We start from the raw sequence: 16360 nt of genomic DNA on the forward strand, positions 1-16360 counted from the left end.
TAAGGACAGAAAGGAGAGAGAAGTCCATTATACCTACATATGAAAAATACAATACTTTTCTTTCAAATCTTATAAATAATCAAGTACCCTGATTCTTGTTGTTCAAGCACTGAAATTAAGGTGACATCTCTCCTGAAAATACTCCTTTTAAAAACCCACCTCTATAGCATTAGAAAGCTTCTGTCTGACAGTCTGTCCATTCTGTCCATTTTAGTCCATTCTGTCCAGAAGAGAGAAGTAAAAGGCCCCTAATCCTAACCAGCCATGAGTGCACAGACAACAAATGAGAATTAAATCAAAAACCAACCAATTACTATCGGCCTGTTCCCCTTTCCTTAGCACAAGCAGGTGTTGTGTAAGGTTATACATATCAACGGTCACACAAGGCTCCTCAAGCCATGGCATATCCTACACAGAGCAGAATTTTCTCTGTTATCATTAATTTAAACAATGAACATGCTAATTCCAAAGATTCAGAGACCCATGTTGTCCATTCATATCACACACACACACACAAAAAACCCCAAACAACAAATTCTAACATCCTAAACTCTCATACAATAATATGGTAAGACTTATAGCTTGTTGCTAAGAGGCTCCTAGTAGAAGAATAATATTTGTTGCACCACAAATAACAAGTCTTACTAAAAATCAGGTTGGATTAAAAAAAAATTGATGATTTTAAACAAATCAAAAATCAGATTTTTATGTGAATAGAATTTTTAATTTAAAATATGTTTTCCTTTTTAGAAAATAACATATTTAAAATGAAAGTTGAAATTATGGCAACCTATATTAAGGCCTACTATATTAAATTTTTTTAATTTAATTTAAATTAAATTATGTAGTGTATGTTTGCTGCTGAAGTTTTTAAAAAAAAATCAAACCACTGAACTCTGGACTCCAACAGCCATCTTAGTTGTAGTCCTTTTGACAAAGCCCCTTAGGCCTTGTCTACACTAAAGGGAAAAGTCGATTTAAGCTGCGCAATTTGAGTTACATGAATAGCATAACTCAAATCGACATAGCTTAGATCTACTTACCACAGGGTCCACACTACGTGATGTCGACGGGAGATGCTCTCCCATTGACTCCCCTTACTTTTCTCGATCAGGTGGAGTATAGGAGTCGACGGGAGAGCGACTAGACCCGCTAAATCGACTGCCGACGCATCAACTGCTGCAGTGTCAATCCTCCGGTAAGTGTAGACAAGCCCTTAGAGGTTCAATCTACGGTTCCAAGAGTTAGCAAACTCCAAGTGGGGTTACAGCTATGAGAGCCATAAATCATCTTTTTTTTTTTATTTTAGGACTATTGCTGTTGTTTTTCTTTAATTACTAAAACTGAGTAAATTAGTCCACATTTCATTTCCTTACCAAAGCCTCGGCTTATCTAAAGCTTCCCAGAAAAAGTGGCTGAAACAGTAAAAATTACATGTTTTTTTATTTCTACTGCAAAACATGACAAGCCATTTTTGAAAGCAAGTTCCCATTTAGGATGAGATCTTGTCAAACAAATTTCAGACCAAATGTACTATGAAAGAGCGGAGATATTAATCCTCCAAAATCAGGCCTTTTTAATGGAAATTCCAGATCAACCTGAATTACTTCAGTGCTATTAGCAAAATTCTAACACTGTTATTCCGTTAACTATAATTTCATGAATTGTCATAGTTAACAGAGTGAGAGCTGTGATCAGAACACAACAGCATCATTAAAACATGAAACAACCAAACAATATTGGCTTTAGACGGGGGCTTGTATGTCTCTATTGATCAGTCATAGCGTACTCTCAACAGGTACTATGGATTATAAATTCAAATCCCACATTAGAGACTGAACTCACAATAAATGTGGCCATAGTGCTTAAAATATAATTCCATACAGAAAGGCTGATTAACAAATACCACAGGTGAAAGCCCAGGTAATTCCACAGATATAATCTATATTCTGCTACTGCAAGGCATTCTCATATCATTGGAAACTGTGTGTTACAATATATTTTGCATTTTTAATTACTGTGGAAGTGCCCAGATCAATGGATGGGTGGCTTTTCCTTCAATGTGTAAGAAAAAAACACCACTACTTAAATAGTAATATGTATTAGTTATTGTTAGAGCATGCTCCTATATCAATATAAATTAAATAATTTGTAATGAAAGCCTTTAAATAGGATTTAATTAGAAATATTAAATAATTGCCATCTGTTTATTTTAAAATGTAATTTGCCATAAGTTTATACATGTGACCCTTAAAACAAACAAGGTCTAACTCAGTTCTCAGATATACCATTGTTAACCAGGAGAAACTCCATCAAAGTGAAGCAGGCAGCCCAATTTACACTAGTGGGAGAGAAAAGTATGGCTCACAACCTTTCTCCAATTCACATCCCTATTCTAATTTTCCCTTGCTTTGCATGCTTCCATCCAATCACTACTTCTCCACACAATCCCATTTATCTCCTGCACCTTCCATTCACTTTGCCCCTTTGTACATGGAAACATCTCCCACATCTTGTCCAAACATCCTGTTTCTTCTCCTTCTTCTTCATCTTGGGTGAGATCAATACAACTACAGTTATATTCTAAGAGCTTCATTCTGCTCTTCAGTTGGTAAAATGTATGCAGGCACCTCTTATTGCTGCAGGTCTGTATCCAGGACCAACAAGAACATATTTTACCTACATATCTCAGCACTCCTGTAGCTCCACCCCCCAGGAAGAGCTAAATGTCCCCACATTTTGCTCCATCAGCTCAGAGGGGAGACCTACTCCCCCTATACTTGGCAATGGCTGATTATTTTCAAGAGACAAGCATAATTCCCAGAGGGGTACAGGGACTGGCCCCGATGGCACCTATAGAGGCATCAGCTATTTAAAAGTGGACAGTGATGGTTAGATTTAGGTCACAGCCCCATGGCCCCACTGACCTGGCCAGCATAGCAGGATAGACATGCTTGTGGTTCTTTTTTGTGTGTAAAGGGCTCTGAAGATGTAAAGCAGCAAATATTACTGAGATTACAAAGTATTTGAACAGGTTGGTCAACCGATTTATAAGCATTACAGGGAGTCAAGATGTAACAGACACACAGAGCTGCCAGGTATACAGCAAGGGACAGGCTCACACGAAGCAAAATACAATATGGTAGTTGCATTTATTTTGTTTTCTTGACAGAATATCATAAAAAGAATCACAAACCACAAAACTCATAATGGCAGGAAATGGTGTTTAAAACCTTGCTTGAAGAATAACACCAAGTATACTTACACCAAGCAAATATTTAGTGCCTTTGACAATAGTTATTTAAATAACAGCACATATGGGCCCTTAACTGACACCCATCTATAGTTCTGCCTAAAACGCACTATGTACACAAGAGCAATCGTGATTGTTTGCAGATTACCACTGAACAGCAACATAGGCATGTAACCTATTCCTCTGGAATACACTATGGTAATATTACCAAACAATTCAATAACAATTTTCAGGAAGTGGTAATAGTCCATACATAATTAATTTGCTTTAGTCTGTAAGTACATATCTCTGTGTAATACTGCATTTAAAATAGCAGTTATTACAGCTTAAACTAAACAAACTCACATTTTGTTATTCTGTATCAGAGCCAAGGAGTTCTATTTTAGCTCTCCCACTATTATGCTGAGCAGGCTTCATTATGAATGTCTTTTAACTGAGAACTAAACCCCTCTAATCATAATTTAAGCAAGAAGCATACAAAATAATATTGCAAAATAGTGTTAACATTATAAATGAAGCTAGGCTTCCAAAACTAAGCATTTCTATCCAAAAAACCTAATAAATAATTTGTCCAAAATGCTCTTCTTTTGCATTATGAAAAGCCTACAGCATGTTTTTCACCATTCATTGCCCACAGTAGGTGTATCTGTGTGATATCATCCTACTCCTTATGCACACCCTAAAATAGAACTTTGCCAATGAATTATATTGCCTAAAAGCACATGTTGTACACTGCACACCACGAATGTCAGACAGAGGAAAAAAATGATGGATGCTTTAAAACTGCCTGCCATCCTTTTAACAGAGGGCCATTCTGACTCTTACTGTCGATGGTTTTGCTGTAGTCATTCATTGTGCCAATAGAAATCCCACTGGGAAAATTTAACTCACACTCTGGGGCAAAGGCACTGCACTAGTCTTTATTATGTATGGAAGTGGCTTCTCACAGACTCTAGGTTTTGTTGTTATTGTTTTTCTTATTTGAAAGTTTGCACATCAGTGCCAGATTCAAGGATGGCAAATGCTAGTGCAAATCACATGTCAGAAATATGTGAGTATAAATCCCATCCCTGCACTCTCCCATTCTCCATCACAGCTCCAGTTTTCAGGCGTATGTCTATGACTCTACTCCTTTAACCCAACTTCCCCTTGTCACTTTGTCCTCCTTTGTTCCCACAACTGTCCCCTCTGCCCCCACCCCTTTCCTCAGCCACTTCCTTTCATCTGGCTCCTCACCCTTTGCTAAAAAACCTGCCCTCAGAAACTCTCTTCCATGATCCTACCAGCTCAGCTAACGAAGAACCTATCTTCCTTCCTTCCCTTTGCCTCCAAACTTCTCAAATCTGTAACTCTTTTCTCTCTCTTTATTCAGGTTCTTATACTGACTCCCATCTCTGAAATGTCAGATCATTTCCCAAGAATGCAAACAGCAAAAGTGATATCAATCCCTTTCATTCCTCCCTGCCACCAGAAGGGAAGGGGCTGCGGTGGAAGGGAGGCGGTGGAATCTCCTTCCTTAGAGGTTTTTAAGGTCAAGCTTGACAAAGCCCTGGCTGGGATGATTTAGTTGGGGATTGGTCCTGCTTTGAGCAGGGGATTGGACTAGATGACCTCCTGAGGTCCCTTCCAACCCTGATATTCTGTGATTCTATGGTTCTATATTGTGGAGAAAGTTATTCCCAACAGAAAGCAGAAGAGTGCCTGCACTTGCTAAAGTTGAGTTAAATTTGTCTATGTAATAAGTTTCTTGACAAAAATCCTTCCCAGGCATTAGAAAACCAAATCCTGTTGAAAGGATGTGACCCAAGTCAAGAATGAGTATTTAGACCCTTATTTTAGTTAGTTTCAGTTTATTGACTGTACTTTCGGAGAATGCGAAGCCTGCTAAAGCATCCAGTAAAGCCTATCATCTCATCTTGTAGCTGTTCTGTTGTCAATCTTTACTCCTTTTTAGTCTAATTTATCGTGTAGCCCCAGTGATTAAAGTGGAAGGAAACAGCAGGGGGAGCCTCACAGAATTAACTAGAGAGAACAGTGAGCACTGCTTACCCAAACCCAGGAGAAAAGAGGTGGAGCTAACCTCTCTCGTTAGCACAGGCTGGGGACAATTCCCTTTATTTTAACGCCAGTGTAGCACCGTGGGGAAAGGAAACAACTTTTTGTACAGCTCATTCTACACAATATTCTGACATACTCAGGACTTGAAGCTTAAGATTTTATTTTCTAAACAAATACTTTCCACACTTTCCACATATTTTCCTTTGGATCAAAACTTCAACAGTCAGCCCCACCCTGAGCAGAGAGGGCAGGGTTGAGGCACATGAAAGCTTACCAGAGCAGAGATGTAGGCAGGCACTGCAGTATATACAGAGGAGCCTTAAATGCAAGGACAAGAAGTTTGACCTTGTTGCATAAAGCAATAAACCAGTAAAGCAGAACCAGTGAAGTGATTTAAAGGAGGAGGACGCTACATGATCAAAGCAACAGTAAAGAGAGATGACTTTGCCAGCAGCATTTTGACGGTCTGGACTGAAGGTCAAAGATACTTACTGTAACCTTAATATAATGCTCGATAATTGTCAACATTATACTCAAGGTTCTGTGTACAAGTAGACATATGTTCTCAGCCAACAGTAAAACTTTAAAATGAAAAATTGAACCATCTTACAATTTAAATACGCTTGTAATATTTCCCAGTGCTGTAGTCATGTTTGATATCACTTGAAAGGGCTTACTGAACTGAGAAGAGGGACACAAATTCAAAATGACAGAACAAAGTACGGTGCAAGGCTCAGTTATGAATGTTTACACTTTTCAAAAAAGTCATCTTAGTTCGTAAACCGCAGACAGACAATCTAACCAATGGGAGAACATACAAAAGATCTGAATTGTGAAGAGTTTGTCTTCTTCTATTATTTATCTTGCATCAGTTTGTTTGTTTTTTGTTGTATCTCACTAAGGCTGTTTTTCTCCCGCTTTTCCATCTCTCTTTAATCAGCTAACAAGAAAGTGCTTTACATGCAAATCTGAATTCAACTATTTCCTTCAAACACTTACCAAGGTGGACAGCAGGAGGGCCATGAAACTCCCCTCTTCCGTCTATGGGGGTAACTTCCTGGGAGGTGAGTGAATGGATCGTATGACTGAGAGCTTGTGTATATGAAGCCAGTGCACAGCAAGCTGGGGTACAAACCTACCTCGCACTAGCGTGTTATGCACTGTCCTACTGCTGCACACTAGAAATTCCCTAGGGAGCTTTGATCTACTTCCTTTTCAAAGTGGGGAGATCAAAGTGCCCTAAGGAACTTTTGGTGTGCACCAGCAGGGGCCACACGGACATATAGCAAGTGGGAGGCTAGTCAGAGGTAGATTTACACCCCAACTTGCCCTGCATTGACTGTTTGTGTAGAGAAGCCCTGAGTGAATGGGGAGGGGGTGAATGGGACTGACAAGTGGCGTGCCTTGGCTGGCATGCTCACACATTTGAATTCCCACATCACACCTGCCTGCATCTCTGCTGGAATGTCATATATCCTGGTGAGGGGGGAGGAGAGGAAAATGGGGCAGCAGGCAAGGCTCAATGTTTCATGTGGATTTCCTCCTCCAGGCAATGGAGGCTGCTGTAGAGCCACGGTTTCTCTTAGGGTTATTTGTCACTGCTCCCTGCTGCCCTACCGAGAGGAAAGACAGAAAGTAGCATGAGCCCTGCTGCCATGATAAAGGGCCAGAGCTGGGGGAGTGAAATGGTGGGGATGGGGGAGCCCAGCAGAGAAGAAGGGAGTTAGTGCGCGAAAGGGAAGTGGGAACCACAACTGGGAAAGAAAGGAACTGGGGAGGAGGCATACGTCACAGTTTCTCCATGAAGGAGGAAGAACGCTAGCAGCTGCTCCCTTGCTTCACTCACACCTCTTGCAAAGGGGCAGCGTACCTGGAGCTTTTCAAAACTTGGCAACTGAGGCTGAGTGGAGAGTTGGGGTGACGGGAGTGATCAATGAATGGACGGGAGCAGTGAGATTCCGCGGGGAGGAGAAAGGTTACAGGGGGAGATGTTAATGGCTTTATGGTATGAGTGCACATACGAGCAACCGAGATGATTTTGGAGGTCCTGAAGGAGAGACTGAAAGAAGAAAGAAGAGGAGAGCTTCAAAGAGAACATGGGGAGGTGAGGGAGAAGGGCAGAAAAAATGCTGTGTCAGAACAAAGGAGGTGGATAGAGAAGGGAACAACGACAGACCCAAGACTTGAGGAATTGAACTGTTTCGAAGTGGGGAGTTTTTCATGCTGGCTCACTCTGTAGTGTATTTGGCTTTTCTTTAGAAGATTTTAATTTTTTTGTATGCAGCCCCTACGCTAAGGTACTGAGCTATCTCACAATAAGCTCCTTATAAATAGATTAAATAATAAATTATTCCCTGTACATAAGCACGTTCCTATATCGATTCCTTTCTCTCTGGTAAACTAATTAAGCAGACATCAGGGCAAAGACTGAAAGTATACTAACTTCTGATTAGGCCCCTGTATCCAAATGTTTGACCTGGACTTAGTCATTATCAGTGGAAACTTCAGAGTGTAAACTTGGTTACACAAAGAATCTTTGTTTACTTTGTAAACTATTAAAACAAAAGTGATTTATTTTCTCAGGCTATTCCTATCTCAGACAGTAACCGCATTTGGGAAGATTTCTGAAACAGTCCTGTGTGGGGATTTACTCTTAACTATTCCTGAAAATTATCATTGGTATTATTACTAATTTCCCATAGTGCCCAAAGTGTGATAAGTAATTTCCAAATAGAAAAGAAAGCACAATCCCTTCCCTAGAAAGACACAGTCTAAAGACACACAAAAGCAATTAATATGAGCTTACCTGCTAAAAGGCGTAACCCAACCTGACACCGCTTACACAGCTAGTGAAGTCACTTGAGGCCAAACGTAACCTGGAAAATAGGGAGGTGGTTAGACTTCCAGGAGACTTTCATTATGTAAACTTAATTCAAGCTCTATAACACATTTTTTTAAAAAAAAAAGCCTGCATGAAATCAATAACTTTGTCTGGAGATCACCAACTTGTTGCTATATCTTATACATACAGGTACTAAAATTTATTCTGTAATATGAGAGGTTCAATCGTTTGGGTGAAATCCTAGACTCACTGAATTCAATGAGAGTTTTGCCCTTTACTCCAGAAGAGCCAGGCTTTCACACATCATATTATAAAATGGACTTAAGAATCGCGACTCTCTTCACTAAAGGGTAGATCCACAGAAGGCCTTAGGCACTTAAAATGGCAGGTAGGCACCTACATCCAACATTTAGGTGCCACTGAGATCCTCCAAACCCCTGCTCAGCTACCACCTAACCGTTACCTTACAGGCACCTAAAATCCCTTGATGCCTAAATCTCCATTGTTACACTTTCCTATGCGTCCATGTTTCAGCCTCCGGGCATTTACACAGCTGCCTCATCTAAATGCCTGGGCAATTATCACATGCCCAAGAGCCAGCAGGACCCTTAAAGTAGGTGTTTTCCTGACAATCTTGCCTGAGCCAGTAGGCGTTCTCTGAGCATATCTACACCTACACTCACACGACACAGCCAGGAGGGGAGGGAGGCAGAAACAAGAGGAAGCAGCAGCAGCCACCCACCTTATCATCTTTAGCCCATTGAGAGTTCATCAATGCACACTAGTGTGCAGCAGCAGGTCCACACAGACAGTTAGTATGCAGGAGGTTAGCACACTTCACATTAGGGCGACCAGATCATCACACTAAAATATCGGGACACATTGGGGTGCCATCAGCCCCGCCCACAGTCCACCCCCGCTCCTCCCAGGCTCTGCCCCCACTATGCCCCAGGTCCTTTCCTTTCCCCGCTCGGCCCTCCCACCACAGCCTTCCTCATCCCCCGGCCTGCCATTGGCTTGCTGCATCCCTCCTCAGTCTTGGCAATGGGCTTAAACTGCAGCAAGGGAGGTTTAGGTTCGACATTAGGAAAAAGTTCCTAACTGTCAGGGTGGTTAAACACTGGAATAAATTGCCTAGGGAGGTTGTGGAATCTCCATCTCTGGAGATATTTAAGAGTAGGTTAGATAAATGTCTATCAGGGATGGTATAGACAGTATTTGGTCTGGCCATGAGGGCAGGGGACTGGACTCGATGATCTCTTGAGGTCCCTTCCAGTCCTAGAATCTATGAATCTATGAATGTGGTCACCCTACTTCACACGCACATCCTGGCTTACCATGCACTAACTAGCCATGTAGACAAGCCCCAAGAAAGATCTACACCAGAATATCCCAGAACCAGTGCTTAGGGAACCCCCGGAGAGATGGAAAACCCAAATTCAAAGCTTCCAAACCCTTCTCAAGATCAGGCTGGGGAGGGGGTGGGGGTAGCTGAACACTTGTCTCCCACATCCCAGGTGAGTGCTCTAATCAGTGGCCTAAACGTTAAAAGAGTGCCTCTTCTCCGCCCCCAGCCATTTCTTGCAAAAAAACAGTTTAGGCACCCAAGTCCAGGAGAGGGTTCACAGCTGAGACTCTCAAGCAGAGTTAAGTGCCTGGCTCCCTGAGAGGAGCAAGGCTTAGGCCATGCCCCTCTGCTCAGTACTTCCTACTCACTACCTTAGGGTACGTCTATACTTACCCGCTGGTTCGGCGGCAAGCAATCGATCTTCTGGGATCAATTTATCTCATCTTGTCTAGACGCGATAAATCGATCCCGGAAGCGCTTGCTGTCGATGCCGGTAATCCTGCTCCGCGAGAGGAGTAGGCGGAGTTGACGGGGGAGCCTGCCTGCTGCGTGTGGACCCGCGGTAAGTACCTTTAAGTTCGAACTAAGATACTTTGACTTCAGCTATGTTATTCACATAGCTGAAGTTACATATCTTAGTTCGAACTGGGGGCTTAGTGTGGACCAGGCCTTAGACAGCTCCTTGATCAGCTCACTGCCTTTTGTGGACCCCATTCTTAGGCCTTGTCTACACTACTGCAGTAAATCGACCTACGTTACACTACTATTCACATAGCTGGAGTCGACATAGCTTAGGTCAACTTACTGTGGTGTCTACACTGTGCTATGTCAATGGGAGGCGCTCTCCCGTCGACTTACCTTAATCTTCTCCTTCTGGTGGAGTACCGGAGTCGATCAAAGAGCGCTCTGAGGTCAATTTAGCAGGTCTTCACTAGACCCGCTAGATCAACCCCTGCTGCATCGATCGCAGCAGCGTGGATCCCCAACAAGAGTAGACATGGCCTTAGTCACCTAACTCTTTCATGCACTTTAGGGAGCCTAGGCACCTATCTTGGGGCTGTGAATTCCACTGGATGGCAAGACACCTAAAAGTAAGGCACTATAATGGTCAGCATTGCAACACCTCAGTGCCTTTGTGCATCTAGTCCCTACTGTTACCTACACTATTCTAATATTAGAACATTGTAATATCTCAGAATGTTAGCTAAGCCAGTTCCGGTTTTGAAAAATCTGACAGCTTTACTTAGATATTCCATTATTAGATGCTTCATCTGAATAACTGGCTGCACTTAGGTTGTGCATACAGACTATGTGAATATTTAACTACTGTTACTTCTTTTTTATTAATCTTTTATTTAAAAGTGGAAAGACTATTTTACCAAACTATTCATAATTAAGGTTACAGAAGGAAATACATCAACATACAGTAATTGAAAACATTTCTAAACACATCTTAAAGAAGCATGGGATGCAGAAATTAAGCAAAATATTCTATGTTGTGCCAAAAAATAGAGAGAATATTGTAGAGTATAGAAAAACTACTGGTCCCCATGCTTTCAAGGCATCTGTCCAATTTCATTACTATAGCAAATGCCAAATAAAAGCGATACCTTCAAGAAATCCCATCTTTGCAATGTGTAGATATGCTTTGGGCATTAAGTATGAGCTGTGTAATAGTCATTCAATGCCGTAAAAAAATTATCTATCTAAATCAAATCCCATTACACAAATTCTCCTTCTTCCTTTGTTTCTTCCTTTTTTGTTACTAGACAGTCAAGGGAGCTGGCTAGCTCATTCACTCAAGGTAGAGAAAGAACTCATGAGGTGTGGGATCCTTAAGATTCTCATTGGAAATCTTTGTCTCCCAGCAGGTGCAGAATGGTATAAGCTCCCATCCCCACTCCTCCTGCCAACTGTCTGGATTGCCATATGTGAAACACATAGAACTACTATTTTCAGACTTTTAAAGAAAAAAGAGGGGATAAAATTTGGTCTGCTCAGCAGCATTTTGGTAGAGGTTGTTTTGTTTTGTTTTTTCTTTTAAAGCCACCTTCCATAAAAAAAAAATCACAAAATATCAGCAATAGAAAATAACTAGTATAAATCCATCAAAGAAAAAATAAAGTAAGCGATAGTAGGGGGAAAAGGGCAGTGGTACAGTTACATTTTAAGAATTTGAAAACTAACATCTTAAAATGTTTTGTGTCTGTTTATTTAAATAAGAATTTGAGTTTATAAAACAGAGCTAGCAGATGATTAATTCAGAGGGTTTTTTTAATCGGTATTATGTTAATTAGCTCACTCATGGTAGGGGCTTTCCAAATGGCAGGAGAGACAGTCTTCCTTACGAAAAACACAAAGTAAAGACTGTTCAATTGGTCAAGCTTTAAAATTCAGCTACAGTTCAGCTGTAGTGAAAGGTATAAGGATTTTTATCATGTGAACAATAAACAGTATATTCCTTTTGGTTTTAAATAGCAGATTTGATCCACGGTTGTGCTCTCCCTACATTCACAGAACTGCTGCTTAGGTCCATAGGAGAGCCACACAGGTAAGGACAGAAAGATAATAAAGATCAGCAATTGCAGGGTGAGAGCCTCAGAAACAATTTATGGGCAAGCAGATTTACTGGCCACTTGTGACAAAAGCTGAGAGCAACATAGTGAATAATAATAATTCCTTTTACTGAAAAATACAGACATGGCAAAGGGGCAAATTGTGACCGTGTCTGTGCAGGTGCATCATCACAGCATACCCACTCACGAGGCTATGCCCTATGAGAGCAGGGTGTCCTTAGCCTTGCCCCTCCCCCACTGCCCTGCACACTGTGTGTCTGCTCCAGTTGGGAAACACAGACTGCCCCCTGTGTAAGATGCGGGAAAGAGGCACTGATAAGACAACAGAACAAGTGGAGATAAGGCTGTCCTATGCAGGTAAAATGCTTCCTTCCACCATGACTCAGGCAGTGCAGTTCCACGCTGTTCCCATCACGGATCTCATCCTGCCTAGCAGCCTTAATTTGAAGTTTATTAGAAAAAATATATAATTTAGATGAATGAAATTAAAACAGTTCCACGATTTTTAAGAGAAGCCTTTTAAGTTCAGTGATTTGCCATGAAAAAACTTCAATGGTGCCAGAGGAAGTATTATATTCTATTATTAGATGAACAATAAATCATTTTTAAAAAATTATCTTAAATGGAAATACAGCAACAGATTTGAAGAAACTACACAAGACTTTCTTCAGAGTGAACATTTCACTTAACAGTCAACAGAAAGCGGCTCCTCCAGTTTGTGTGGGCCATCAGTAAAAGCAATCTACATATAACAAGACCAAAGTTTTCCTCTGAATAGAAAGAGTATTTCTATCCATTATCTTCACTATGCAAAATATAATAACAGAGTTCAAGAATGGACTATTTTTACTTTTGTCCTGAATGCTAACTGGATTCTCATGCTAAACTCCACAAGCTGCTCTTTAACAGGTTTAACTAATTTACTTGTTGCCTCAGTTTTGAATTTTATCTTAACACAGTATTTAACTTTATCTTTTAAGCATGCAAAATATTTCAGCATCCGTGCTAAGTATTTAATATATTAATATCTGAAGGCTTTTTCCCATGAATTCTTTTTAAACAATCACCTGTCATATTAAATGCGAGGCCCTGTGTGAAATGACACAGCAAAAGTGATAACCTGTATGAATTATAACTAAACCAATGGAAGATTGTTGTTCTATGTTTTATTGCTTTTGATATTTCTTTAGCAATCATCATTGCAGTCTGTCTCAACAATTCCCTGTGCACTGACATTCACAATAATGTGTTTTCATCACAAAGTTAGGCACTGTCATTAGATTTAGCAAAAGGCTATATTTTGCAGTTCCCAACCATTTTTCACACCTCACTGCTTCATTGGGATGGGAATGCAACAGTTTTTACATCTGTCATCTTTAGTTATAGTTACATGAATACAAGCATTAACAACGGATTACTGGAAATTTGTAGAGAAATTATTAAGTAGATATGTTCTTGTTATCCAACATTGGTATGGGGTTAGGAAAGGAAGACATGTCATAGTCTACTGCCGGGGCAGAGTATATTTGTCAACCACAACTTAATCTTCTGTAAAGCTTACTCTAGGGGCGAGGCGTAGTATCCCTCAGATATTGACAAGGAGGGACCACAACCCACCCCTTGGTTTGCAGAGCCAGGAAGGCCACGCCCGTCCTGCTGAAGCTGAGGGACGGGACAAGAAGCGGAAGTATAAAAGGTGGGCCCTGGAGCTCAGTTAGGCTGGAGCCACTAGGGGAGACAGACGCATCCTGCTTGCTGCTGGAGCCCAAAGAGGACCCCAGCCATACCTAGGACTTGCCAGAGCTGCCAGTCGACCAAGACGTCAAGGAGCTGCTGGAACTACCACTGACAACCTACCCCAGGGAGACAGAGGACACCCGCAGAACAGCAGTACCCGCAAAGGGGACATAGGAAGTAGCCCAGGGAAACTAGACTATGGTCTGGTTGGGTCTTGGCCTGATTCTATGTCATCGTGTTGCGGGCGGATCCCCACTGACCCAGTGGCAAAACAGTCCGCCACTGCTAGGACCCTGGTCTGGGACCCAATGGAGTAGGGTGGGCCCAGGTCTACCTACCCCCTGCCACCGTACCTCTAGGCCAAGAGGCCTGCGTTTGTCAGCCATCCATCAGAGCCAGGATGCCCAACACTTTCTTGTTCTGACCTGACTGCAGGCCAGAGCCCTGTAACTGTTTGGTGCCCTGCCCTGCCTGAGAGCCTGGGCTTATAGACTCATTACTGCTCGGTCCAGCTTGGGTGGCCTCAGCTTTAAAGACAGCTAATTTTCACCTGATTGAGCGCAATGACAAGAGCGTGACCGTGAGGAGGCAGGGTCTTCCTCAGATATTGACAAGGAAGGAGGGCCACGCACGCTTTCTCTTACAAAACGCATATTTATTCAGTTTTCATTATTTCATATCTACTTAATTCATACTTCCTTTTGATTTCTACAATCATCACTCAACACAAAATACATTTGTTATCAATGGTTGGGATGCTTACAGTTACAAGCAGCAACGGTGCTTAACGTAGGCTTTGGCCTACAACTTTTCAAATTCATTGAGTGGTATAAAGATGCACAAGCTTTTTTTTACTCTACACAGAAAGAACAAGCAATTCTTTATTCCTGAACCTTTGTATTAAAGAAGCAACATATGTGAAGCCACCAAACCAGTAAATACTTTCACTGTAGTTTAATTCTCTCAAGGGAATTAATAAAGTAGCTTTGAGAATATAATGGTTTGTAGGTCACTGAGGAATGGGCACTTTGGGGACAGAGTAAGTACAGATCAGCTTTCAGTGAAAGAATGCGGGGCAAAGGAGCAAATTTGACTCTCTCTTCCCCTGAATCTACTTCTTTGTCACCACCTTAGCATCCCATTCTGAGGTCATGGAAGATCCTGAAAAGCAGTCCCAAAATATGATAATATGAAAGGACATTAATATTAAAAAATAGTTGACCCAAGCCAAATAAAAACAAACTAAATTCCAAAAACCCAAAATATTTATAAAGTTTATTTCCCACATAAGGGTCTGTAGATATGGATTAGAATCACCTGCTTGGGCTTGGGCGTTGGACAGTTCTCCAGGAGGCGCAGAACTAAGGCCTGCCTTGACAGACAAGTCTGTGTCTGGCCTATAAAACTGTACCAAGGGGGGAATCTACTACAAAGAGTGGCAGCTATAACTGAAGGCAGGTCTTCACTACGGGGGCGGGGGGTCGATTTAAGATTCGCAAATTCAGCTACGCGAATAGCCGACTTACCCCGCTGTAGAGACGGCGGCAAAATCGACCTCTGCGGGACGCGATAAATCGATCCCCGAGAGGTCGATTTCTACCCGCCGATTCAGGTGGGTAGTGTAGACCTAGCCTCAGATAGGAAATGGCTTTTTAATTTTGGAATTCAGTTCAAGTGCAAGACTGAAATCATCCTTTCCAAAACCTCACTAACATGTCAGATTTTTTAAACAAAGGCATGTCTCTGTTTTTGCTGTACTGGATCAGAAGAACAATTAGTTTAAACAGATTAATACATCAAAAGATTTCTGCTATTATTGCTAAAGTTCTTCCAAGGAAATGGGAAAAAAGTCACAGAAGACACATGAATAATAAATTTTTCAAATGTTGTTTTAAGGTTTTTAAATCTCAACCAATTACGTTACCAATTGGTAGAGCGTGAAAACTATTTGTGAAGTTCTCATAGATCTGAAATGCCTGATCATCTGCCAGTGTCACTGGAGAGTGCTACTTCGGAGAAGACTGCAGTTGGGTAACACTGCCCTCATCAGCAGGTGTCACTGCTATCTACTCTAATTCCATAGTGTTCAAAAGAACAAAAGAAGATTTTGACCTGCTGAGAAAAAAGGCATGGCAAACTGAACATCAAACTAAGAACATACCTTTGATGTCTACCTGATAGCTGTAGTTCTATTTGCACTGCAACTGCAATGCAGACTCTCATAATGGAAGAAAGGATCATCATTTAGGCTACTTACTAAGTAATAAGGCCATTAAAACCAAGACTGAACAGACTTGACTGAAAATGGGTCTGAATCTAAATCACCTGGAAGATCAGTACAGTTCTATTACATTCTACATACACCTGGAAGAGGATCATGAGCAACGACAGCTTCCTTTTTTAAACTCATCCTTCATTTCAGCCTTACAAAAAGAATGAACGTAGCAGCGGAGTGGGTGGCAGAGGGACACACTTTTCACAAAGCGCTCTCTGCTGAGGCTTCCCTCCTCCAGGATCAGACGCCAGCCCACACAACGACGGGGATC

General features: G+C 41.5%; 1 protein-coding gene across 6 annotated transcripts in view; it reads right to left on the bottom strand.

Annotated features, from left to right (window-relative positions):
- FHIT (fragile histidine triad diadenosine triphosphatase) overlaps window positions 1-16360 on the bottom strand; it is a 1028576-nt gene that overhangs the window by 880042 nt on the left and 132174 nt on the right. For 5 of the 6 annotated variants that reach the window (XM_054036271.1, XM_054036277.1, XM_054036270.1 and 2 more), the window contains one exon: window positions 8118-8187. The exons of the other annotated variant lie outside the window; for it this stretch is intronic. The gene's annotated coding sequence lies outside the window, so the exon portion shown is untranslated. The remainder of the gene's footprint in view (window positions 1-8117; window positions 8188-16360) is intronic. 6 annotated transcript variants of the gene reach the window in all.

The sequence above is a fragment of the Malaclemys terrapin genome, chromosome 7 (genome assembly GCF_027887155.1).
Source record: "Malaclemys terrapin pileata isolate rMalTer1 chromosome 7, rMalTer1.hap1, whole genome shotgun sequence".
Taxonomy (NCBI): domain Eukaryota; kingdom Metazoa; phylum Chordata; order Testudines; family Emydidae; genus Malaclemys; species Malaclemys terrapin.